Consider the following 5,887-nt stretch of genomic DNA (forward strand, 5'->3'; position numbering starts at 1 on the left):
AGGGGGATCATGTAGATGTTGAACAGGGTGGGGCTGTGAGATGATCTTTGTGGTACACCAAATATGATGTCTTTGGGTGCAAAGGTGAAGGGAGGCTCTGATTCTCTATGTGCATCTTGTAAGGAAGGAGGCAATCCACTCGAGGGCTACTTGCTGTATGCCTATGTTGTGGAGTCTGTTGATGAGGGTGTTGTGGGAGACTGTATCGAATGCCACAGAGAGTTGGAGGAGGATCAGGGCCACAGTTACTCTATAGTCGAGGAGTGTTCTGATGTCGTCCATGGCAGCGATCAGCACAGTCTTGGTGCTGTGATTGGCACAGAATCCTGATTGAGAGGCGTCTAGTGGGTGGTTTAGTTCCTGGAATTCTGTGAGCTGCATGTAGATGGCTTTCTAGAGAACTTTAGCCAGGTAGGGGAGCAAGGAGAGAGGGCAATCATTTTTTAGATCATTGGGGTCAGTGGAGGCTCTCTTTAGGAGAGGTCTGAAATCCGCATTCTTCCATCTGTCCGAGAAGGTTGCTGGTGAGTTGTGTGCTGATTGGGTTTGTTGCTACGTTGTAGATGTGGTGGGGGCAGTGGTCAGGGAGCACCCATGGGGAGATGGAAGACATGATGGCTGAGGTGGTGAGGGCGGTGAGTGGTAACCAGGTAGTGAATGTTTGGCTGGTGTTCGCTGGTTGGTTGAGGTCATCAGGAATTAGGGTGGTGGGTTGGCTGTTGAAATTGTTGTAGATGTTGGTGATCTTGCTGTGGAAGTACTCTGAGAGGGTGTCACAGCGTTCTTGCTAGGGGTGGATAGTATTTTCAATGGCTGTTGGGTTGGAGGATTCATTTACTATTTTGAAGAGTTCCTTTGTGTGGTTGGCTTTGTTTTTTGTGCTACTTTTTGGCTTCTTCCGGAAAAGCAGTGGGCACCTTCCTGGTGTCTTGTGTAGGGCTGGTTGTAGTGCGGCATACTGATGGGAGTTGAGGAGCAACTCAGTGACTCCGTGATTCAGATGTGGCAATGACTTGGATCAGGGCTATTGCTTCCTTGGACGATGCTTGTGAGGCCCTGTGTATCTTATGCAATAATCTGGGTGTAGTGGTGAGCATCTTCATGCTCCTTGGGCAGGGGCGGCTGAGATGGTCATATATGGAGCCCCTTTCTCCTGCTGATCCAGGATGCTTTGGGTCTGCCGCCCATGGCATAAATCAGGGACTTCCTACCATGTGACATGATACTCCTGCTTCTTTGGAGGGACATGATCAGATGACCAGACTTTGGATGTGTTTGCGAGCATTAGGCGAGAGGAGGAGATAGAATGTCCTGCTTATGATGGGAGTTATGTGGGTGACTGTGACTAACGAACTGGAACGGCTGATTGCCGGGGTGAATTTCCCTATTGACTTGGTGCCAAATTTGTGCATGGAATACGGAGTTCTATGTATAATCTCAACACCCCAAATGCATGTAAAACCTGGCTTCTGGCACAGGAGCGTCGCCTTGTTTTGGAACTAAAAAGGGGGCCTCCATTTGGTGGAAACCCTGGCATAGCTCGTCTAAAGCTGGACTCAGACTGCTGGACCTGGGTGCTGGTTTTGTGCACCAGTTGGGGGCCATCCTTCTCCCTTATCAGACTGCCTTCCCCCTGGGGTGTGGCTAGCCAACTCCTACTGGGAGACTAGCAGCAGAGTGGTGCCTAGGCCCCTGCAGTTACCCAAAACTAAAGATATGGTGTGAATTCCCGATCGACCAGACGTATGCCAGCCCTGAGTTTTTCCTGAACACAAATAAACTTGTTTTTTTCCCAATGCTGTGTCACTAGTCTTTATTGTTGTAGTGAGTTTTCTGAAGTGGGTATAAAGTAGATGTGTCATATTGGGGGTTTGGATTTAATGCGTATTTGTATTCTGTAGTTGTGCTAAGGCGAATATAGCCCTTTACATCGCATGCGTTTACAAAGCATGTCATTGCAACGCAGTCGTTACAATGTTCCCGTTGCTACATCGCAGTACCATTACAACAACAGTCGCTACATCGACTTGCTGTAGGGGGTTCGCTGGAATAGTATAATTTACTATTCCAACTTCACTGTGCACATCAGTAGGGAAGGTGTTGGAAAAATTAATTATACTATTCCTTAGGTTAGCGCACCCCCTACAGCAAGTCGATGTAACGACTTGCATTGTAATGGTACTGTGATGTAACAACATGGTTGTTGTAAAAACCGCATTGTAATTGCATGCGTTGTAACACATGCAATGTGATGGCTGTTTCCCACTAGGGCATTGCCACCCAGACAGCCACCCCTCTTTGCAGTGGCGGTGGCCCCGGTCCTTTGTAGGCTGGGCTTCCAGTCTGCTGTGGTGGTTACCACATGCTCGGCCAACCACCCAGCCCCTGTTGCGGCAGGGTGGCTGTAGCCTGATACTCATCAATTGCATTACTCTGGGTTTGGTTTTGTGGATGGATATTCTGTGGAGAATATGCTGGTTCTATTCATTGCTGCTCGTCATATGTCTTTAGACGGCCTCGGTTTTGCCATGTGGCCCATTCTGTGACAATAGTGGCCCTCTATGAAGCTGAATGTAGCCAGTATCCCTGACCTTGGCTGCTATGACTGGATATCCCCTGGCATCCAGAGGTAGAGCTCCCTTAACCCTGGTGCCATTTGTACATTTGTGGCTAATGTGGGCCCTCAATTTCTGTTGTACCGATTTGGTGGTGTCTCTCTGGTCCTGCTCCTTCTTTTCCCTGTCCTGCCCCTGTCCTTTCTCGTAGTGATGTAATATGTTGGCCTATATTTCCCACCAAGGTTTGGTGTCCTACTACACCATCTATTCATGTCTGAATCTCAGCGGGCAGTCCCCTTTCTGACGATGTTGTAGAAGGATACAACCTGGGGGCCAGTATCGGTCCCAGGTTGTCCTGTCTCTTGTCCCCATCCTTCCCTCATTCTTTCTAGGAAGTCAGTCATGGTCTCCCCAGGCTTCATGCTTTCTCTCATCAATCCGCCTACATCTGGGCAGTAGGGGAATATCTTCCTCAGAGCCGTCCATATCTGTTGAATGCAGCCCATCATGTTCAGTCTTGACCAGCGTGACTGTGGGGATGTAGGCTCGGGAAAACACTGTGTTGGTCTGCTACTTGATGAGGCTGCTGAGCAGACTTTTGATGTCACCTATAGCTAAGTTGATTTCGACAGTGTTTTTCTCAAAATATGAGCTCCACTTTCATTGCCCTGTCCATCAATGGGGGCAGTTAGTTCCTGAGCCCTTTTTTGTCCATCTGTGCCCATGGCATATAGATGGTCCCTGACACAACCTTCTGTAGCTGCGGTTATATTTTGGCATGGAGTGGCTCTGTCGGTTTCGCATCTTCTCAGGCATTCCTGCATGTAGAGGTAGTTCCATCGTGGATCTCCCCCTCCATGCCGAATGCAGTCTTCTGTGATGGCCTGTGCCTCTGGTTACAAAGGATCCTTCAACTTGCCAAGGTCTGTCCTACTGGCCCTTCCTTTCAGTCCAGTAGGACAGTAGATGGCAAAATGGTCACGCAAAGACTTCGCCTTCTTTTGGAAAGGGCTGACTTCACCTGGGCAGGTTGGTCTGGTGGTCTCTCTACCCTGGGTCTGACCCAGTAGGGGCAGACCGGACTCCCAGCCTGTGGACTGGTGTAACCCAGTGAAGGGGCAGCTGGGAAGGCAGGCATCAAAGTGAGCACCTCCCTGCCGATATATGGTGGGGCAGGTGCAGATGCCTTGCACGCATGCTCGAGGATAGTCTTGCAGGACGGAGCCACCTAGAAGATCGTTTTAGTAAATTCTCTCGTTTAGCCCACTTCTGACCTGCATACCTGGTCTGTATGTGTGATCTGGTGTGTTCTATGAGGGTGGTATTGAACGTTCCATCCTCAGGCCAGGAAAGTGCATGTGCCTTGGTATGGGTGTTCCACTCACTGTAGTGCTTCTCTAGTTTCCGAGCCTGTGTGGGAACTTAGCTAGCACGTGGTATAGTGGTGTCTCCATGATGGATTAGCAAAGTTTTTGTTTTTTTTAAATATCATTTTATTCACATTTTCATTCAGAAACCATAGAATATATATCAAGGCAATGTGTATTAGAAATCAATACAAAAGGAAAAAAAGTAATAACAATTGGGTACTTAGTACAGGGTGTATTTTCACAGTTCGGGAGTAGGAATCAGATGATAGGTAAACATCTCTCATTAGTTATACCTCTGGAGTGTTACAGATATAGCCTTTTCCGCACATTATTCCTCGAGGGAATCATGGTATTGCCACATAATAGATATCTTATTATATCACAATAAGACATAATATAACGTATAACGTAATAAACTAATCAACAAATAAGGCATCCTGGGGTCAGTGTTCCAAATAGACATTGTAAGTACCAGGACCATTAATTGATATGGACAATGACTGTAGAAAATGTCCCACTGAGCCTTAGGCACTTTACGACTTAAAATCGATACTTCCAGTACTTTTCGGTTTTTGAACCGTGTGCTCATATTAATGTGTTGCTTATTTTCCCATGAAGAAATGGATCATTTTCGTAGTTGTATATTGAGCAGGAAATTGAATAATTGGATTGCGTTGAACAGCTGTTGTAATCCGTGGTTAGCGGTATAGCTTTGTGGATGTTGAAACGAATCCGTAGGGTCTGTGGAGGCCAAATTTCAATTCTCACTCAACAAATTGACTTTGTCTTTTGTCGAGTTTGTTAGTATTCTGAGTCGGCTTGGACTATGGTTACCTCTGATGACTTGATTTTGTTTTCATTGGGATTTGTAGGACATTCTTTTACAAAATGTCCCGATTTGCCACAATAAAGACATTGATTAAGTTTACGTCTCTTTTCTTTTTCTTCTTTGGTTAGGGGTCCGCGAATAGTACCAATTTGCATAGGTTCTTCCTGAACAGATTTATTAACTACCTCCTTAACTGAAGGAATTTTTTCTTTAACTATAAAAAGCTTATGATCTGTCTCTCCCCGTTCCCCTCTTCTTTCCAATAATCTGTGATTTCATTTTACTACCAAATCAATGAATTCACTGCAATCGTCGGGATCTAAAATCTGTGTTACCATATCTTTTAAGTTGTCCCTTTAATCCTCTGAAAAAGAGGGACATTTATTTAATGAGGCCAGTTGGTTTCTAGAATTAAAAAATTGATCCTGTTTTTAAGTTAAAAAAGTTAGTTGTCTGCTGTTTGTACGAAAATGTGTTATGCAAACAACTTTTCCATAGATTGTTTATACCGTCTAAAATCATATAAAATAGGGTCATCATTTTCGACTAATGGGACTGACCATAGAGCTGCTAAGTAGGAGAGAATAAAGGCCACTTTAGAGGAATCATCAGGAAAGGCTGTAGGTTTAGCAATAAAATGAAGATGACATTGATTCATAAAAATGGTGAATTCATTACAATCACCATGAAACCGTTCAGGTTGAGCTAAAGGCACTGCCACAGGGTTTACAGCCTGAATTTGAGTTGAAACGCTGGGAGCCGTAGTTGAAGATGGTGTTTGAAAACTAGATGGTTTTAAAATAGGTTTCTGAATTGCTCCCTGAAGGGTTGTTATATCTCTGCGCAAAGCTGCGTTTTTGCTTTTTGAATCACGTAACATTGCAGCTATATCCTGCAAACTAACTTCTTGAACTAGATCCATTGCGTCTGGGCGAAACTATAACCATGGACTTGGCTTTCTGTCAAGGAACCACACACCCTTACCTGCTTAGTTGCGTGGTGTCGAGTTTTGCAGAAACGCAATGGGCCAACTTCCCTAAAATCTATTTTCATAACTGGTGGATTTTTAATAGTGCCCACTAGTTAACAGATAGAAATAGGGGAGGAGGGCCGGATACCGGAAGTTGTTG

Source organism: Lissotriton vulgaris, chromosome 1_1 (assembly GCF_964263255.1).
Source record: "Lissotriton vulgaris chromosome 1_1, aLisVul1.2, whole genome shotgun sequence".
NCBI classification, from domain to species: domain Eukaryota; kingdom Metazoa; phylum Chordata; class Amphibia; order Caudata; family Salamandridae; genus Lissotriton; species Lissotriton vulgaris.